The following is a 21,700-nucleotide window of genomic DNA, read 5'->3' on the forward strand; positions in this document are numbered from 1 at the left end:
TGTGAGGTATAGATTGCCAATTCCTCTCCAAAGACCACCGTGTCCTCCCACCACCCAAGAAAGATGTTTGCATACGAGGGAGCACACGATGTGCCCATGGCACAGCCTTTTCTCTGTAGGTAAAACTTATTTTGGAACAGGAAGTAGTTATGAGTTAGTATATAGTACAGGAGATCAACAACAAACCTAGAATGTTCTTCCATATGGGTACTTCTGGACCTTAGAAAGTATTTCACTGCTTGGATACCTAAATCATGTCTGATATTATTATATAGTGATTCAACGTCTAGGCTAGCCAGCCATACATTCCCATCCACCATTATCCCCTGTAGTCTGTTCAACAGGTCCATTGTGTCTCTAATGTATGAAGGGAGACTCACTACAAATGGTCTTAAAAAATAATCAACATATTGGCTGATACCCTCAGTAAGACATCCATTTCCCGAGATTATGGGTCGTCCCGGGGGGTCTTCTAGTCGCTTATGGATCTTCGGGAGGGAATAAAATGTGGCTATTGTTGGAGACTTTATTAAGGTGCATGTTAGGTCCTTTTTACTTAAAACGTTATTTTTTACCGCTGTATCCAATAGAGATTCAAGTTCTTTATAATAGGTCTCAGTTGGATTGCCCTCAAGTCTCATATAGTTTTCCTGATTGTTCAGAATCTGCATGCACATTTTTATATATTGATTTTGCTCCATCACTACAATATTCCCCCCTTTGTCTGATTTTTTTAATGATTAGTTGATCATTTTTGCTTAATTTTTCCAATGCTTCTTTTTCATCTTTATTCAAATTACTTATCACTCCATTTTTGTTCCTGGATAAGTTTTCTAAATCCTTCTCTACTGTTTCCAGAAAGATCTGGATTGGGGGATATGAACTAATGGAAGGGCAAAGTCTGCTTTTTCCTGCTAAATTACTTTCTGGGATTCCTAGATTTATTTCTCCTGTTCTATTTTCTTCCAACAGTTCATTCAAAAGCCACATGAACTGGATGACGTCCGCAGAGTGGGAGGTTGCCTGGAGATATTGGGCCAATGAGAGGCGTCCAATGCTTCTCTATGGAACAAAAAAGCGGCGTTTGCCGATATTAGCCGGTTTTATAAAGGGACGTCTAAGGGTAAGACATGTGGCTGGTATTACTACCCCCACCATGCTGTATGATTTTGTGGACATAAATATATTTAGAAATAGCGTTTTTTCATATCATTGAGGCGCATAGGATAGCCAATGAGATTGGCAGAATGACTGTCTAATGACCGCTACAGCCAATAGAAACAGGTTTTTCAGAGGGTGGATACAAAAGCATACTGCCCCACCCCTCTGACCAGTATATAAGGCTGAGAGGGACCACATCTCAGTTGATGCTTGACTGAGCGTGGGAGCACAGCTCTCACTCTTTATTTTCTTTACATAATGATTGCAATGTGATGTCTTTATGCACTTTATACTTTAGCACTTAGCACCTTTTTGTCCCTGACGACGGCCCCACTAGAAGGGGTTGAAACATGTTGGATTGGTGGTGGGGGGCTTTGTAAATAGCACTTTAGCAATCTCCAGTGAGGAATAGGTGGGACCAACTGTTATATGGACCTTGAGGTCATATGTTGATCACTAATATACACCTACCTCATAGGTTTTAGAGGAAATATATGAATACGTGATTTTAGATTGATGATTAAAAGTTAAATTTTAGAACTGCAAATTCTCTAAAGGGTATCTTGTTGTTGATTTATTAAGTTCAGTTGTGTGTGTTGAATTGTGCCTATAGATGTCAGGTGTTGGCTAAGGGAGATGCCCAATTGCTCGACATGTTTCACCAATCGGTAACGGCCTCATCAGGAGCAGGCGTAGTTTGTAGTTTCTATAAACGTATCCACCACAAGTTCTACCTAAACACACTTGCGTGATGGCTGCCCGTCCGTCCCCCTTCGCCCAACCTGCAGCAGCCCAGCGGCCCGCCCATTGGCCGTACTTCCACGGGCAGCCATTGGCTTACGTGTGGTGACGTGCCGTGCGTTCCACACCACCGCCCAGGAAACCAGAAGTTCCAAAATTCCACGATTGTCGGTGTGATGACGCCTTTACTTGTGGCGTCATCAACCATGTCAAAAAGTGCACGTTGATTTCTGATGACCCTAGATGTAGAGACTGATAACATTCCCAATGAATAAGTTACCCTGAAGTATAAATTGCTACCCTCCCATCTCCTCTGTAATCCTTGTCCCCTGTGGGCTGCGGCATGTGCCCCTCTCCTATTTTTAGTTTTTTGGCAATTTTGAATATTTTTGCCTTTGTGTTATACAGTATGTTGGGCTCCACTCACCTGGTACTGGACTTGTAGAACACATAGTAACAATATACAGTATGTTAATTTGAATGCAATAGTTATGCTGTCTAGCGTTAATCTGGCCACCGTTATCGCCCTGTCTATGGATGTATGTGCGAGATGCATTTAAAATCATTCGCATTCGCTCTCTTTTTCTGAGTAATTACATCACCCGTTAGATATGAGTGGAGAGGTGGGCAGAAATTGTTATCTTTGATTTTACCTGTTGGTGAACTGACTATGAAATATTGAATAATCTCTATATTCATATGTTTCTATTGGGGGGCGTGTTTGGACTCCCCGCCCCGCCTGCCTGCTCACATTGGTTCAGCAGCTGTCCAATTTTCCTACTGCCACCCTCGGTCTGCCCCTCGGTGACGCACTACCTAGATTTGGAGTGCGAACTTTCGGTTTCCTGGGCGGCGGTATGGAACACACGGCACGTCACTACACGTAAGGCAATGGCTGTGCGTGGAAGTACTGCCAATGGGCGGGCCGCTGGGCTGCTGCGGGTTGGGCGAAGGGGGATGGGCAGCCATCATGCAAGTGTATTTAGGTAGCACTTGTGGTGTATAAGTTTATAGAAACTGCAAACGATGCCTGCTCCTGATGAGGCCGATACCGATCGGCCAAACATGTCGAGCAATTAGGCATCTCCCTTAGCCAACGCCTGACATCTATGGGCACAGTCTTGACCAACATCTTGGAACCCTGATCGATCAGTGGCAACTAGAGCAACTAACCAATCATCCATGGATGGGTAACTAGCAACACACACACATGGCCTGCTTGTTACTTCTGTTTTTTGCTTGCTGCTTTACAACACTCAACTTAATATGCTGCATATGCCGTCCCTGCTATGAAGTGTTACATCACATGCTATGAATGAACTTGCATACTAACATCTACCTGGCATGATATTGCTTAACCACACAAGATTCTGCGAATGAGGATTGTTGTGGACTTAGCTGAGGACCGCACGAGCTTTGTGTGATTAGTATCAATTGGTTGTTCTACGGTGATCTGCGATTGGGATCTTTCTATGTATGAACTGTTGGATTACTTGTTGCAAGCTGTGCAGTAAGGACTTTACACTAATATTCATTTCCATCTTTTCAGTCATGGAACCAACTTCAGGACCCTAGTCAAGACTGATTACCCCATTGAAGATCTAGTACACTTGGGGACTGCAGCCCCATACCTCTATAGTGATGTCAGTAGTCTAATATTAGGATAGATTAGCTTTATATGTGATTGGAATATTTATTTATTGTATTTATAAAGCGCCAACATATTACGCAGCGCTGAACATTAATTTAGGTTACAGACAATATTTAGGGGTGAGATACAGCAATATGACAATACAGGATACAAGAAAACCAGATCACACACCATAGTATGAGTACCAGGTAATGCTTAGTCAGTCACTGGATGGAGCATGGAGATTATGCAAAATAGGTTCACTCAGATGCATAGCATGGGTTCACAGCAATGGAGGTGCAAGATCAGGTAGGACACAAAAGGAGGAGGACCCTGCCCAAAGGCTTACAATCTAGAGGGAGAGGTAAGGACACGAATGGTAGGGGACCAGAGTTCAGCTGTAGGTTTAGAGCACTTGTGAGGGGTAGTAGGCCAGAGTGAAAAGGTGAGTTTTGAGGGCTTTCTTGAAGATGTTGAAGGAGGGGGCTGCCCTAATGGGTGGAGGTAGGGAGTTCCATAGTGTTGGAGCAGCTCTTGAGAAGTCCTGGAGGCGTGCATGGGACTGGGTGATGCGGGGGGCGGTTAGGCGAAGTTCATTGGAAGAGCGGAGTGAGCGGCTAGGTGTGTACCTCTGAGTAAGATCGGAAATGTAGGTTGGACAGGTTTTGTGGACAGATTTGTAGGTCAGACACAGTATCTTGAATCTGATTCTGGACTGGATAGGAAGCCAGTGGAGGGATTCTAGGAGGGGATCTGCCGTGGTGGAGCGATGGGAGCAGTGGATAATTCTGGCTGCCGCATTCATGATGGACTGCAGTGGGGCTGTTCGGGTCATAGGGAGACCAGACAGCAGGGCATTGCAGTAGTCAAGGCGGGAAATTATGAGGGCATGGATGAGGAGTTTGGTGGTGGCAGAGGTCAGAAAAGGGCAAATCTTACAGATGTTACGAAGGTGGAAGTTGCAGGACTTTGTGAGGTTTTGGATGTGGGAAGTGAAGGAGAGTGCGGAGTCCAGGGTGACACCCAGACAGCGGGCTTGAGAGGTAGGGCGAATGGTAGTGTGGTTAACAGTGACATGCACATCTGGGAGGTTCGTGGATGGCCGGGGTGGAAAGATCATAAATTCTGTTTTGTCTAGATTTAGTTTCAGGAACCTAGCGGACATCCAGGAGGAGATGGCTGATAGGCAGGAGGAGACCTTATCCATGGTAGTGGTGGATATGTCAGGGGTGTGGAGGTAGATCTGGGTGTCATCTGCATACAGATGATAGTTAAAACCCATGGAGGAGATAACCTTGCCAATGGAGGATGTGTATAGGGTGAACAGTAGGGGGCCAAGGACCGAACCTTGGGGGACTCCCACAGAGAGGTGGTTGGGGGTGGAGGAGGACTCATTGAAGGCGGTCGTGAAGGAGCGGTTGGAGAGGTATGATGAAAGCCAGGACAGGGCGACATCGTGAATGCCCAAGGACTGGAGGGAATGGAGGAGTAGAGGATGATCTACTGTGTCAAAAGCTGCTGACAGGTCAAGGAGGAGGAGAATGGAGTATTTACCTTCAGCTTTAGCTAAGGCAAGGTCGTTGACCACTTTGGTGAGAGCAGTTTCGGTTGAGTGGGCAGGTCGAAATCCAGATTGGAGTGGGTCTAGCAGGTACTGGGTCAGGCGTTTGTGAACCAGACGCTCAAGGAGTTTTGAGGCAAAGGGGAGGAGGGAGATAGGACGGTAGTTGGAGGGTAGCGAGGGGTCGAGTGAGGGTTTCTTGAGCAGGGGTAGTACAGTGGCCTGCTTGAAGTCTGTGGGGAAGGTGCCTGTGGATAGGGAGAGGTTGAACAGGGTAGTGAGGACTGGGGCCAATTCCGTGAAGTGAGGCTGGAGTAAATCAGAAGGGATGGGGTCAAGGGGGGAAGTAGTGGTATGGGAAGTCTGCAGTAGGTGGTTGACTTCCTCAGTGGTAGTAGGAGTGAAGGATGTGAGGGGAGGATAGGGTGGAGGAGGAGCTGGTTGGGAGGGGGTGGGAGGTGAAGATTGGAGATTGGATATTTCCTGGCGGATGGAGACAATTTTGTTGGTGAAGTGGGTGGCTAAATCTGTGGCAGAGAGGGAGGAAACGGAGGGTGGGTTTAAGCAGGGAGTTGAAGGTGGCAAAAAGACGCCTGGAGTTGGAAGCTTGTGCTCCGATGAGCTTGGTAAAGTATTCCTGCTTCGCATGAGCAAGGGCAGTGTGGAACTGCAGCAGGTTGGTCTTGTACTGTAGGAAATCCTGGCTAAGTCTAGTTTTTCTCCATTTCCGTTCAGTGGCGCGTTTTCCTCTGGAGGATGCGAGTATGGGTAGTGCGCCAGGGCTGTGGGCTAGGGGGTCGGTTGCGGCGAAATATTGGTGGAGCAGCTTTCTCTAGGGCTGATGAGAGAGTTTGGCGATACTGAGCTGCAGCAAGATTAGGACAGGTTAGGGTGGGGAGAGAGGAGGAGAGGGCATGGAGGGGGTCAGCAAGGACACTAGGGTTGAGCTTGCATAGGTCTCGCTGCCATCCACCAGGTGGGTGGGTGGCTAATTTGGAGGTGCCTTCCGTGAGGAAGTTGAAGGTGATGGTCTGTGGGTGGAAAGGGTGCGATGTAAAGGTCTGCAATGGTGGTGGATTTAGTGAATATAAGGTCGAGAGTGTGACCTGCAGTGTGAGTGGGGGTGTTGGCGTGTTGTACTAGTCCAAGTGAGTTGGCAATGGTGAGTAGTCGGGTCACAGCGGAGCTCTGGGCTTCATCGATGGGAATATTGAAATCCCCAAGGATGATGGTGGGGAGGTCAGAGGAGAGGATGTGAGGGAGCCAGGAGGCAAGGTCATCGAGAAATTGTGGGGTGGAGCCCGGAGGGCGGTATAAGACCGCAACAATGGCAGGGAGGGGGTGGTAGAGGCGGATGGTGTGGGCCTCAAATGATGTGAATTGTAGAGAGGTAGGTGGTGTGAGGACACGGAAGGTGCAGGATGGGGAGAGGAGCAGACCCACCCCTCCCCCAGTCCTGTTGTCTGGTCTGGGGGTGTGACTGAGGAGAAGCCCCCCGTAGGAGAGGGCAGCCGCTGCGGCAGAATCAGAGGGGGTGAGCCATGTCTCAGTGAGTGCGAGGATGGTGAGGGATTTGGAGAGGAAGAGGTCGTGTACTGCTGTAAGTTTGTTGCGGACGGATCTGGCATTCCAGAGACCGCAGGGTATGGGGAGTATGTGTTTGTGGGTGGGATGGATGGAAATAAGGTTGGAGCGAGGATGGGTGTTGAGGTTATTTGTGGACAGAGGGCTGTGAAGTGTATGAAGCAGGTCAGCAGGGGATGCTTGTCTGGCAGCAGGCTGTGGCCCAGGATTGGGTGATATATCACCAGCTGCAAGTAAGAGTAGGAGGGAGAGAGTAAGCAAATGTGAATGGGATTTAAATGTTTGTGAGGTTTTTGAGCTGCTGGAGGGAGAGAGAGATTTCAGGAGAGCTAACAGCTCATGAGAAGCTGAGTAAGGTGAGGAAAGCAGAGCAGGTGAAATGAATATGGAGTGTGGTACATTGGGAGGATGCATATTGCAATGCGACTTGTAGATGTTTGCAGACAGGCAGAACATAAGAAAAAGTGCAGTAAACATGGTAATGGTCTCTGATTATAACCAGGAGGTTTCCAACCACTAAACAGTTTAAATGAGTATGCAGTTAGCGCAAGCAAACCTGTGTAAAGAAGCAGAGTCTACTTGGCCGTGCAACATATGTCCAGCAGTGGCATTTTTAGCAACAGCTTTGGAGGCAGTTATGGATGCAGAGTAGTTGTTTCCAGCAGAGTCCTGTGGCTGTTGAATCCTGTTTGAATTCCTGGGTCAATTCTTGGTAAATTCTTGGTAAATTCTTGGTAAGTTGTAAAGCACTTTGTAATAAATGGCACTTCGGAATTAAATGGCACAAGTGACCCAGGCCACGAGTGACCAAGCTCCCGCGCTTAAATAGGTATGGTAGCTGCCATGGCTGAATTGGAAGTGATTCTGAATTAGAAATTGGGAAAACAGTTCAGCTGAAGATGGGAGTGGCTACCAAAAACCAGGCCTGCTGCAAAAAAATAATTACTGCTCATATGTATTTTTGCATAAAATTATGGTGATCTAATATTATTCAATATTATCAAAGATTTTTGTAGTTTTTCACATGCGCCGAAGAGTCAATCTTTTACTTTAATATTTTTTATGATTTATGTTGACATGGTGCATGTGAAAACAATTTTTCATTACTAAATTCAGAGGTTCTTTAATCAATTAATGTACGGTCTCATTTGACATCGGTCTGCTACAATAAGCAGTTATTTGCTAATCTACTAACCTTCGTGCCACCCCAAGTTGTTCTGAATTGACCAAGTCACAAAATGGAGGGTTACAAACCTTTGCCACCTACCAGCAGAACGTTTTTAAAATAAATCCAGTCCAAGTTTACTGGATCACGTGTTCTCCTGTGTTCTCCACTGTCTTGAAAGCAAGTAAAGGAATGTGAAATAATACATCAGAAAGGTACCTTGAAAAGGATACTTTCGCTCAGACCTATAATAAAAATTGTGAAACAAAGGTCCAAACACTCAAACTACCAAACACACGATCCACACAGGTGCTGGACTGAGCTGCCAAAGCTCAAAGCAATGTGATCAAATGATAGGTCCACAGGGCACTGTGCCACATTGATAGGTAAGCTTTTAATAAACAAAAGTTATAGGTACAGCAAAGGAGAACAAAGGAAAGAAAAAAAGCAACTGACACATGGCTGGCTTGCAGTCAATCCAAAAACTGTACAGCACTTATTAGCGATTTTTTTTTTCTTTTTTCATTATTGTACTCAACAGGTGTCGGAATGTTTGACTTCCGTCCATAGCTCTGCCCCCTAAAGGAAGAGGTCATAGGTGCCTCTTTGGGACCAATCAGAGAAGCATCTGTAGCCTCTTCCTTTAGTTGCCCCGCCCCCTAAAGGAAGAGGTCATAGGTGCTTCTCTAGGACCAATCAGAGAAGCGCTTGTGACCTCTTCCTTTAGGAGGCGGGGACACGGACGGAAGCCAGACATCTGGACACCTGGCAAGTACAATAAAGTTTATTTTAAATTCTAATTGCTCGGTCCCCCCAAAGCACTGCAAAATCGCTTTTCAAAGACGTACCTTGAACATCTCCTCACTAGCTATTAACTTGGACTGTGGAGAGGGTATTTACATTTTAGGAGGGCCCCCTTGTAGGCTATTGGTGATGCAGTAATGCATATTCACATTCACATTTATTCAGACTGAACTACTCTATTTTTTCTCCATCTTGGACAGTTTTTTTAAATTGCCCTTACAAATGTATTCAATCAATATTAAAAGTCACAAATTATGCGTCACACTGCTGTAATAACTTTTTCCACCTCAAGGTTACCCCTCAATTAACATTGTCCATATGATATTAAACTTGGGACTTTTACGACTTTAGCTTTTAACTATGTTTCAGATCTTAATGGGGGAGGTGCAATATTGATAGGTTTCATTGAGGTGTAAGGTGTGTTTTGTTAATACTGTCAGAAGTTTGAATGCACTTGATATTTAACAAGCAATAAGTAGCATGTCATTTATTTCTTTATACATGTTTAATACTGTGTAATGCACAGAGATTTCGATTCATTTACTGTATAATTGACCATGCTCAAAATGCTCTCTTTGATTCATAGGTAGAGGGTGGGTAAAGCAATTTACTATTACACAATTGTGTTTTTTACATCAATGACAAGTGGAAGCCCCCAAATGGCCTGGATGAAAGGTTTATGTAGTCTTTGGCTAGGTTCACAGTGAGACATTGAGTTGCATTCCCTGTATAACAGGAACACAGCCCAACGAAAAAGTCGCACTGCACGTTATGGGACCTTTAACTGCAAGTACAGTGAGCTACGTGGTTAGCAGGACCCAGGGTACACGTGTAGCCTGACCGTTGCTACGGGAATGCACATTACTAATGGTAACGCTCGTTAGTAACGCGTGTTACCTTAACAATGGTCACACTACTCGAGTACCGCAGGTCACCCTAATTGCATAACACACAGTAATTGTAGATGCAAAATAGGGTAATATTGCAGTGCATTCTGTGTGCATGGTAACATTACCACTATTTAGAGAATCAACCCCATACAGTGAAGCATACAGTCAATGAAAATTATGATTCTCTGCCTCTGTTAATGCACGTGTTATGCAGTAATGCACTGCATGCAGTGCTTTTGGATACTGTAGTGTGTTGAATTCCAATGCACCTCATGCACAGTGAACGTTCCATAGACTTACTATTGCAGTATGACTTTTTGCATTAATATGCCCCCATAAAGTTGCACTGCATCGTCCCACTGTGAATTTATCCTTAATGTTTTGGCCTGATAATATGTGTGCAAATTGACACACACTGGTTAATCACATATGTAATAACGGACACACAATGGTTAATTGCATATGTAATATGAGGTAATTGTGCACACCTCTGACTTGTTTGCTTGCGATTACAGTAGTCTGTGTATAAAAAGTCAGTGAGATTATAGGCTCTTGACAGTTACCTGCACATTCCAATCACCAAGTCACCACGGTCAGGTAAACCAGCAGAAATTTCAGCCAGAACTGTTTAGGATGCAAAGAAAAAGCCATAATATCTTCAGCTGATATCCAGGCTTCTCTACTAAAAAGTGGTGTGGATGTTTCAATACTTTTTTCTTAGCAAAGGTGACCTAAAGTGGCTATGACATGTTACACACTAAATCAATATTTCCTTTTATCAGGTCTTTGCACCAATGGATAGTATTGATGTATAGGAGGGTAAATTACTGTATATTTCCAGATCAATCATAGATAAGATCTGTACCATATAAAATTAATATCTTTATTGTACTCTTCTTAAAAATCCATAGCAATGTACAGCATCATCAAATTAAAATTATCATCCTGTGTGCCAGGTCAGCGCTAAATAAGAAAATTATTGGATTAAAAAACCCTAGAGCCTGGTGGTTTAAGTTTTTAGGACTGGAGAACTGTGTAACTACAGATATAAGCACACTAATCTGAGTATTTTTTTCTTTTGATAATGGTAACAAAAAGTTTTTGTGAAAAGTGATGCAAAAAAAGAAATTATGGTCCCCTGGTCATAGGTGGATAGAACCGTGTACCTAAAATTTTACAGAAATTAAAGAGACTCTGAAGCCAGCTTAAAAACTAGTTTTTACCTTTTATTCAACTTAAGGATCATGGTCCCTGCTAAAACGACAATATCCTGCAGCAGAATGAAGGTTTTTTACCCCCCAAATCCTGGGGCAAAAGTCCACGACTTTCTCGGTCGTGGATTTTGCTGCCCAGGGAATACAGCCTTCCTCGTGCCATTCTGCCTGCGGATCTCCGCCTCTCCCCACCCCTCTCAGTGAAAGAAGACTGAGAGGAGCGGGGAGAGGTGGCAATCAGCGGGGATTGATGCAACGAGAGGCAGAGCTACAGCCCTAAGCTCTGCCTTAATCAGGAAGCACTCCCCTGTATTTTCCCCAGGGATTTGGGGGTAAAAAACCCTCGTTGGGCCGCGGGAATGTGGCGTTTTAACAGTCACCATTCTCCTTCAGTAGAATAAAAGGTAAAAACTATTTTTTAAACTGGCTTCCGACTCTCTTTAAGTTGTGTGCTTGAATTAGTGATGGTCAAATCTAGGAGAACTCTTGGAGAAGCAAGTGATTTGTTTGATCAGTTGATAGATTTGCAAAGCTCTGATTTACTGTGATCACATCCTGCTTGAGCACATGATCATAACAAGCAAATCAGAGACTTACATATCTATCACCTGACCAAGCTAATCACATGCTTCTCCATGTGTTCTCCTAGACATGACCATCAAATAATGCTAACAGTAAATTGCCTGTGACACAATAAACAAAAAATTGTGTCATTGTTTTTAATGAGATAGATTGTTTCTTTACTTCCCCCGATCAGAGGTATCCACAGAATGTTTTTTCCAGTGGGTTGTGGGAGGGGATGCTTTATATGAGCCACATATGTTAGGAACATTGTAATTGAGTTACAAAATCTATTTCATTCATTTCTTTCCTTGGGCCGTATTCTATTAACTTTTCTCCTGAGTTTTATCACAAGAGATGTTTTCACACCTTATCAACTTTTAAGCTGCCACCAAAGAGGAAAATACTCCAAATACATTTGATATCGTTTCATAGTACTTTTTTAAATTGATGGATGCTTAAAAAAGTGGACCTAAACTCTTGCACAAGAGACAAGTAAAACACGGAGGAATTCACTCTATGTGTGTTTCACAGAGAACAGCCTGTCTAATTCTGCCTTATCAGCAAATAGTTGCAAATGTAATTTAAGCTGTCAGCTCTGTGCCAACTGTGTGCTAGTATGTAAACGCAGGAGGTTAACACTTGCTGTGCTCCCATGAAAGCAGCAACTGGACACACTGCATATTGATTGCAGGAGTTCTGTAAGCTGTAACAAACAAATGTTTTTCTTTAAATGTCATTATGCTGTTGCTTATCTTTTAGAGCAGAGAGGAAGTTCCTCCTTATCTGTTTATCTCATCAATGTTAGCTCTTCATACAGTTGAGGTGAAAAATATGCTGGATGAGACAATTTGTGACATAGGTTTAGTAGATCAACCCTATGTGCAGAACCCAACAGAACAAGCTATTTGTTTGTATGTCTCTTTATTCTAAAAAATAGCTTATTATAATCCAAACATTTGTTTTTATGCTATGCCAGTGCTATGAGAAGTAGCTAATTCTGACTGTATTTCTTTTACAATGTTAGCAAGCACTTAAAAGCTTCATCTAAAAGAAAATGGTCATAAAAATAAGTTGCAACTCCGAGAGGCATTCTTAATTTTTTATAGTGTGGATGTTCCAGGGACCGTTAGTGTGATGTGATGAGATAATTGTGTGTCAGAAGACTAGCTGCTGAACAGTGAGAAATACAATAGAAAATCTCATCTAACTATTAAATTAGAGCAGCAAACTGGTGCCTAATATTAAAATAAAATATGCATCATGCTGAGTCAGTTCAAGGCACTACAATTTCAATTCTCATCCATCTTTAAACACTACAAGTGACCAGGATTGTTCCTACAAGTCAGCATACTGAATCAGCTGCTTCAAGCTGGAACAGGATGGGGGATATGTATTCTGTAAACTCTAATCTTACCTCTGTGCTTCCATTTGTGACTATATTCTACCTATTAAAAAGATTAAAAATGTATCTGTTTCAAATTATGGGACACTTAAAGCATAAAAATAGAAAAAAAAGTAAGTGCCAAATCCTAAGAAATCTAATTGCTGCTAATAATGTTTTCCTTTGCAGCTATGACACCCTAGTAGTTATCATGTGCCATAGTTGTTAGCAGCTGCATTGAATACCATTGGCAACTATTCCTTTTGTATCTTAGTAGGTGTGATTAGTAGTAGCAGCAATTATGTCTACTGTGTGATGTGGCCCTGACAGTGAAAGGGGACCGATACTGTATTAGGCAAACTCACATGTGTTAATACTTAAAGTGAACCCTAGGTGAAAATAAACCGATGAGATAAACAATTGTATTATTTTTTAGATATTCCTGGTTTTATTTTAAGCATTTAATATTTAAATCAGAAGACTGTGACCCTTTCACATCTGGAATATGCAACAAAGATACTTCCCTTGTAAAGAGAGAAGCAAAGCAAGCATGCAATAGCTCTGCCCTACCTTTGTTGTCCACCATTGAGTTTCCTTCCGCATCATTTAGGAGTCCTATATCAATCCAAATGTCTCTTGTTTATATACTTGTAAAACTTCTTAGATGATTTGATAGCCACAATGATTTTATATTCAGGCACTTCCCACAGAATGTGGTATTCAGTTCCAAACAACAATTGTAAAGGTCCTGGGTCTTTTGTAAATTAAAGAATGGATTTCCATTGCTGATTTGCATTTAAAAAGTGGCACACAGTCTGTAAATTATGATATTCAGTGGCTCACTAACACATGAAAACTTAGGATGCACATGATAGCCAGAACTAGCAATGGAATTATGGTATTGCATTGTTTAGGGTTATTATTTTGAGGAACAGAGTATGTACTGTATAACCAATATCATTTTGCATACTTGTTATACTATTTTGTCTGCCTCTCCTATGCAAGTATGAAAGGGAAAAAAGCAGAAAAGGCAATTAAAAAAACAAAACCTTAATAGAACAAATCATTACAGACAACAGCAATCCCAGTGCAGATGCATTGCAGAGCTGTAAAATAGTGGTTACAGCAGTCCTAGTACTCTGCCAGGCATCAGGATCATCATGGCATGATATAGTGCTAAACTTAGTTAATCTACCGTGTAAAAAAATGACAGTGACATTAATATAACTTTTGACTACATTGCTATTTAATTCCGGGCAAAGAGACAAAGTACTGATAATCACAGATTCTACTCAACTGCTCCAAAGAAAATGAAGTAACCATTTATTAAGTGGGCAGTTTTCTAAATAAGAGTCAACTATCTTGAAATAGCAGTTGCATGTTTAACGATAGTGCATTCATGTGTGCAAAAGAGAAAAGATCACTGAAATCTCTGAAATGTAACTTCACTTTAGGGATAAGAACAATCCATAGAGCGAATGTTTGCTGCATATTCCATTGTGTAATTTTATACTATGAAAAATGTAAAGCTCATCTGAAGCTTAAATAAAACAAATGATAGGGTTAGTGCTGACTGCAAGTGTGATCCAAGCAGTTACTCCTCTGGGCTGGACAGGAACTCTGTACAGGACTAATCAGATTTCTAAGGCTAATTATTGATACCTGTCAGTTTCACTGATTAATCAGCTGTCAGGTAGTCAGTCCATAATTTCCAAATCTGATTAGCATTGTGCAAAGTTCCAGTTTTTGTGAGGCAAGAAGTTAACTTAAGGCTCCCTGCACACCGCAAATCCGATTTCCGATTTGTTATTCCGATTTTCCCTGAATGCTATCAACAGAAAAACGCAGAAAAAATGCAGCATGCAGTAACGATTAAAAAACGGAATCGCATTATACTTTTCATAGGTTGCTACATAATCAAATACTGTACGCCTTCCCCCTCAAAAAAAAAAATCTTCTAAAGACTATCCTAACTTATGGAGGACAGTTAAAGACTACTATTATTTTTTTACCGCATGCAAACCACTGAAATACCGCACATCTTACCATACTTTTTGCATTTACCGCATGTTTTATTGCATGTTTGGAAATGCAGAAAAATCTTTCAGAATTGCTAAAAAAAAAAAAAAAAAAAGAGGAAAATAACACAGGGAAAATGCCACATGAGGGGCCATATGCGATTACATTTTTTTCCATATGCTGGGCATAGACGGTACATTTATGCGCCGGCATCGAGTCACCGCTCGTCCGTGCAGATCGATTCCTGCTCGTCCCCGCGGGCATTTCCTTATCAGCGCTTCTTTTTGCCCATTGTCCGCCCGCGGGGATCGAGCCGGTAATCGATCTACGCGCTGAACGGACATGTCAGAAATTACCAATCGAGCCATCAGCGGCTCGATTGATAAGAAAAAAACGTACCGTCTATGCCCAGCATTAGTTTCCTCCTAGGTGATATTTTTACAACTTTTTTTTTTTTTTAGCGCTAGAAAGTTTAAATGGTCATTACTATGTGTTTTGCAACTGAATTAAGCAGATTTTACACAAGACTGCCAGGGGTGCGGCATAAAATTCAATATTGACAAATAAGTCTCTTAAACCAAAAATAAAAATATGAGACTCAGATCTATGTTACTAATGTTCTATTTAAAATTAATTATCTCATTAAGTTTATTTTCACTACAAGTCTTGTTCTCAAAAGCACACGGTGTACATTTGTTTCATGATTCCCTCTCTTCTACTTTGGAAGTCATCAAAACAAATGACCTATGGTCATGACATGAGTGCTTTTCATGTGCTGCAGCAGAAAGTGAAGCAACTGCTTTGATAAAAGTCATTCAGTAATTGCTATGACTTCTATCTGTGTACCTCAAACTACTGTTCCTTCCTGGGCCTTCCACCTTAATAGCCTTTCATGGGATTTCCATTTATCTTCACATGCTAAGTACCACCAAACAGCATATGATCCTATCTTCTGAACACCTTATACTTTCCTTTACTGTCACGAGTGTCAAAGTTATCTCTGTTTTCCTTACTTTTATTGTAGTAATTAGAGTTTTAGATTTTTCTACTTTTTTGGGAAAGTAGCTAACTGTGGGAAAATCCAGTCTAGGCTACACGTTAATGAAATGTAGGAGAGTTTAATATGAAAGTGCAAAGCTGTAATTTAAATTGGTTGTATTAGATATGCAAATCAATTGCTAGGCTGTACATTGAAAAGTAAATACTTTTTTTTTAGACTAAATAATCATATAAAGGATAAAACAATTACTGTATCACCTGCTTAAATCCACTTGCATACCAGCAGTCTCTGGCCCCTTAAGGACCAGATTATACAATTACTAGTGACCTTAGCCCGTTTAAAAACGGGATAGGTCTGTCAGTAATCCCCCATGCTCACTCACGCCGCCAGCTGCGTGCGCGCACGCCGCCCACGCATGCCCGCCGCGCGCCTAGCGTGCACACCCGCCACGTGCCCACCACGTGCGTGCACACACACGACCGCCCCTTCTCGCCCCATCCTCCTCCGGCACTCGGCAGTGTCTCTGCGTCTTGTCCCTGCAAATTCTCAGTGCTAAAAAGCTCTGACACACGGACAGATGCAGGGACACTTGCCTATTACTAGGTAGGATTATTTCTTTAGTACAACCAAAATCATTAAGGACCAGAGACAGCTGGGGCTTCCCTGTGAATCACTGCATGGACCTGACACTCTGGACAGTCACGTCACTCACCCATCGCCGCAGGCCCCTCGCTCTGCCATTGCTATAATGGTAGAACTCTGTGAGCAGGTCAGTAGGGCTCCTGACCCTGTCACCAATGTGAGCCAATTAAATAGATAACAGTGATAACAGGGCCTGACTCTGAGAGCCAATGAAATTTGCTCCTGAACGGCTCACAGAGCTCTGGCGGCAGGGGCCTGCGGCGAGGGAGAGATCAGCAGGAGTGGCGGATCCGCGTGGCGCAGTAATTGAAATCTACGCCCTGTCAGGAATAAACAGACATAAACAGGAAGTAGATTTCAGTTTCCATGGTCTGGAAGTGGTTAAGACTCTTCACAAACCAAAACAATTAAAATGACAAATTTCTAACAGTTCAGCAAAACACATCATATATATAGCTTGTAGACTGGATCTCCACTTTCCTAAATAAAGGAATGCCCATTTAGCTGTTAACAAATTGCAAGGTGGCCCCTCCTGTAATGTAAATAGTACATGCGCATAAGAATTTAATAGAGATTTTAATTTAATAGAGAAAAGTAAAGCATAATTTATGAAGGCACAAAAGTAAAGCATTTCCCCAAAGCAATAAATCAGGTTTCATCTGTTAGCTGAAACAAAGCTTCTTACTGACCATACTGAACAACTGCTCCACTATTTCCCTTGCATGTGTCCTGATAAATCTGCCCCATTGTGCTTGGTATGGTTTTCTGACTTATTCTGCTAATGGTGGTGTCAGAGGTATGTGCTTTATGCATTCATTGTAACATCCAATTATTCTTGATAAGGTGAATATCAATTGTGGGGGAACTCATGACAAGTCTCTTCCCAAAGTTTGGAAACTGATCTGAAGACAGAAGAGAGAAATGTGTAAACAAAGTCTCTGATTGGTCAGAGCTACTAACCAATCAGGGTGTGGGATACTACAAACCTGGCTAAGTGCAGTTTTACTATTACAGTATGTAAACAGATAAAATGGTCTCTGACAACTAGTTAGAGATGTGAATAGCCCCATAAAGGGACTGCTGAAATTATGAAATAATGACTTTTTTTTACCAAATATAAGACAGGGAATTACAAAAATTAAAATATGAGATTTGAATGAATCTTTGGTTCCGGGCATGATTCAGTCAGATTGCATACATGTTCTGCTTTTATGAGGCACAGAGGTAGCAGCATTGTTAAATAAGACTTATGCCTTTCTATTGACATGCTCATCATTTTCATTATATTGCTAGTCACACAATCTCTGGCTCTCCGCAGGAAACACTATAGGTTATTATAAGTCAAAGCATGAAAGCTTTAACTAGTGTGCCACTCCGCATGATGTGGCTGATCTTCAGTGTCACCGTGTATGCTCTAATAAATACAATTTGTCCTTTTCCAGCAAGTTCAATTTGCTGCTTATCGTTACCTCAGCTGTACTACAAGCTGGGGCAGATAACCTTAACAAGATAAAGCACTGAACATGTGGACTCTTCATTTTTACCACAATTTAAGCTGTTAATTGAAAGGTGCAAATGAAAGAATTCTGGACCAATACAGAACACTTCTCACCTATTTTCCTGTTCTAGCAAGTTTGTTAATGCCTGGAAAGGCCTAACAGAAAGTAACAGTAATTAATTAAAATTACTTTACTGTGTATTGGAGTAAACTTACATCTGGTTAGTTATCACTGGATGTGGCACTTTGCACATTGTTGCTGCCCTTGAAAAACAGTTGATTGTTAGAAATTCTACTACCACATTTCTGTTTCTACAATTACACTTTAACAATCTTACAAACATTACACAAAACATTACACAGCCAAAGAACAAAAGACAGCAATTTTAATTACTTTCTCTTTGTTTCAAGTTACACAATTATGGTACATAAAGAAGTAAGGAAAAGCAGGTACATTATTTTTTCAAATTGAGTATTATTTTTTTTTAAGTGTTCCAAAAATAAGTCTTACAGCACTGACAAGTATAAATTATAACTACACTTGCTGTATGAACAAGCATTTAAGCAGAAGAACAACATAAGAAAATGTACATCACATATAACTAATGGTTCGGATCAAGGACATCTGGTTACCTATTACTGTATATTCTGATATATAAGACTACTTTTTAGCCCTTGAAAATCTTCTGAAAAGTCAGGGGTCGTCTGATACGCTAGGTGTTATTGATGCCGGGTGATACACCCTATCCTGTTACCAACTCTCAGATCTCGTTGATGAGGACTGTAATGAAGCAGCGTAGGCGCATATGTGCGAGATCTGAGAGGCAGAGAAAGAGGTAAATAGGATACAAAGGTGGGCCAGAAGGGTGAAAGAGGTGTGTTTTATGTGCACAGCGCAATCTATTCTTCCATAGCGCGTTATGATAATCAAGTAGACAAGGAGAGCTGACCAATTCACTTAGGGAGAGTGAGAGTTGACCAATCCAACCAGTCAATCGCCAATATACTGTTATATACTGGGTACCACATACAGCACAGCACCAGTATCTCAAGTGGATTATAAATAATCAAGGGGCGCTATCGGCAAAGGACAATATATACACAAAATTGCAAATATAATCTTCTCAAATAGAAGGGAAGAAGGATAACATCTCTTCCTGCTGCTACCTCAATCTGTGGGAGTACCCCTATCTCCCACTAGCTGCCGAACTATTGTAATAAAATGAGAGGAGCTCTGGATATAAATCTTTAAACCACTTCAGTTTAGTATAAAAAATATTCTCATATACGTAAAGTGTTAGTACACTATTCATTCATACATGCATACTCTCATACACACTCACAGAGAGCTTGCTGGTGACCCACTAAAAATGATGGGAAAAAGATATAACTGATTCTTACATCTATAATACTGCTGTTCCATACAAATATATGTGGATATTCCCAATAAAATAAATAAATTAATTAATAAAAAAATCATAAAAAATAGTCACATCCAGGGAGGACACACAATGTGACATACAATCTGACGTTATTGCGTATGGGAATAGGAGCGTAGCGTGCCACCGCACATAACGAGTCACCATGCACTGTTTCCAAAATTACTCACCATTTCCCACATTCAGGTCCCCGCAATCAGAGTCCTCTGTGAGGGTGATACACTTGCAGGTGTAATCCGGTCTCCTCCACACGCGACTCGCCAGCATCCGCAGCTGTGTCTCCGGACTACCTCAGCTTACTTCCTTGATTTATACTTCCTTGATTTATACAGGAAAATCATGACGAGTAACAAGGTTGCCCAAACTTTCGCATCCCACTGTGTTGCAAAAGTATTCGGCCCCCTTGAAGTTTTCCACATTTTGTCATATTACTGCCACAAACATGAATCAATTTTATTGGAATTCCATGTGAAAGACCAACACAAAGTGGTGTACACATGAGAAGTGGAATGAAAATTATACATGATTCCAAACATTTTTTACAAATAAATAACTGCAAAGTGGTGTGTGCATATTTATTCAGCCCCCTTTGATCTGAGTGCAGTCAGTTGCCTATAGACATTGCCTGATGAGTGCTAATGACTAAATAGAGTGCACCTGTGTGTAATCTAATGTCAGTACACAGCTGCTCTGTGAGGGCCTCAGAGGTTGTCTAAGAGAATATTGGGAGCAACAACACCGTGAAGTCCAAAGAACACACAAGACAGGTCAGGGATCAAGTTATTTAATTTAAAGCAGGCTTAGGCTACAAAAATATTTCCAAAGCCTTGAACATCCCATGGAGCACTGTTCAAGCGATCATTCAGAAATAGAAGGAGTATGGCACAACTGTACACCTACTAAGACAAGGCCATCCACCTAAACTCAAAGGCCGAACAAGGAGAGTGCTGATCAGAAATGCAGTCAAGAGGCCCATGGTGACTCTGGACGAGCTGCAGCTCAGGTGGGGGAATCTGTCCATAGGACAACTATTAGTCATGCACTGTACAAAGTTGGCCTTTATGGAAGAGTGGCAAGAAGAAAGGCATTGTTAACAGAAAGCATAAGAAGTCCCGTTTGCAGTTTGCCACAAGCCATGTGGGGGACACAGCAACCATGTGGAAGAAGGTGCTCTGGTCAGATGAGACCAAAATGGAACTTTTTGGCCAAAATGCAAAACGCTATGTGTGGCAGAAAACTAACACTGCACATCACCCTGAACACACCATCCCCACTGTCAAATATGGTGGTGGCAGCATCATGCTTGGGGGGTGCATCTCTTCAGCAGGGATAGGGAAGCTGGTCAGAGTTGATGGGAAGATGGATGGAGCCAAATACAGGGCAAACTTGGAAGAAAACCTCTTGGAGACTGCAAAAGACTTGAGACTGGGGAGGAGGTTCACCTTCCAGCAGGACAATGACCCTAAACATAAAGCCAGGGCAACAATGGAATGGTTTAAAACAAAACATATCTATGTGTTAGAATGGCCCAGTCAAAGTCCAGATCTAAATCCAATCGAGAATCTGTGGCAAGATATCTGAAAACTGCTGTTCACAAACGCTGTCCATCTAATCTGACTGAGCTGGAGCTGTTCGGCAAAGAAGAATGGGCAAGGATTTCAGTCTCTAGATGTGCAAAGCTGGTAGAGACATACCCTAAAAGACTGGCAGCTGTAATTGCAGCAAAAGGTGGTTCTACAAAGTATGGACTCAGGGGGCCGAATAATTACGCACACCCCACTTTGCACTTATTTATTTGTAAAAAATGTTTGGAATGATGTATGATTTTCGATCCACTTCATGTACATGTACACCACTTTGTATTGGTCTTTCATGTGGAATTCCAATAAAATTGATGCATGTTTGTGGCAGTTACGTGACAAAATGTGGAAAATCAAGGGGGCCGAATACTTTTGCAACCCACTGTGTATATATATATATATATATATATATATATATATATATATATATATATATATATATATATATATATATATATATATATATTAAAGACTTTATCAGGGAGGACAGCCTAAAAATGTATATGTTCCTCAAACCAACAGATTGTCCCACATACCTCAGGTATGTCCGTTTCCTCCCCAAGCATATAAAGAATTCCATAATTTACAGCCAGGCAACAAGATGCAATCAGAATTGTTCTGTCCTGGGTCACCTGAAGAAGAATTGTATTAAGTAGGGATACAATCCTGTAATGGTGAGGCCCAAATCAAGAAGTCTAACATTTTCCCTAGAACTCAACTCCTGAAGTACAAGCAAAACCAGGAAGAGAACCAAGTTCCACTAGTGGTCACCTACAACCCACACCTAGAATTCATAAGAAAGATTGCAAAATAACTCCTTCATGTTT

At 41.9% G+C, this 21,700-nt stretch overlaps 1 protein-coding gene across 6 annotated transcripts in view; it reads right to left on the minus strand.

The window, feature by feature from the left end:
* Positions 1–21,700, minus strand: part of KCNG2 (potassium voltage-gated channel modifier subfamily G member 2) — a 440,844-nt gene that overhangs the window by 285,574 nt on the left and 133,570 nt on the right. Inside the window, exon 1 of one of the 6 annotated variants that reach the window (XM_068234664.1) lies at positions 19,464–19,588. The exons of the other annotated variants lie outside the window; for them this stretch is intronic. The gene's annotated coding sequence lies outside the window, so the exon portion shown is untranslated. Of the gene's footprint in view, positions 1–19,463; positions 19,589–21,700 lie in introns of those variants that run through there. 6 annotated transcript variants of the gene reach the window in all.

Source organism: Hyperolius riggenbachi, chromosome 5 (assembly GCF_040937935.1).
Source record: "Hyperolius riggenbachi isolate aHypRig1 chromosome 5, aHypRig1.pri, whole genome shotgun sequence".
In the NCBI taxonomy this organism is placed as follows: domain Eukaryota; kingdom Metazoa; phylum Chordata; class Amphibia; order Anura; family Hyperoliidae; genus Hyperolius; species Hyperolius riggenbachi.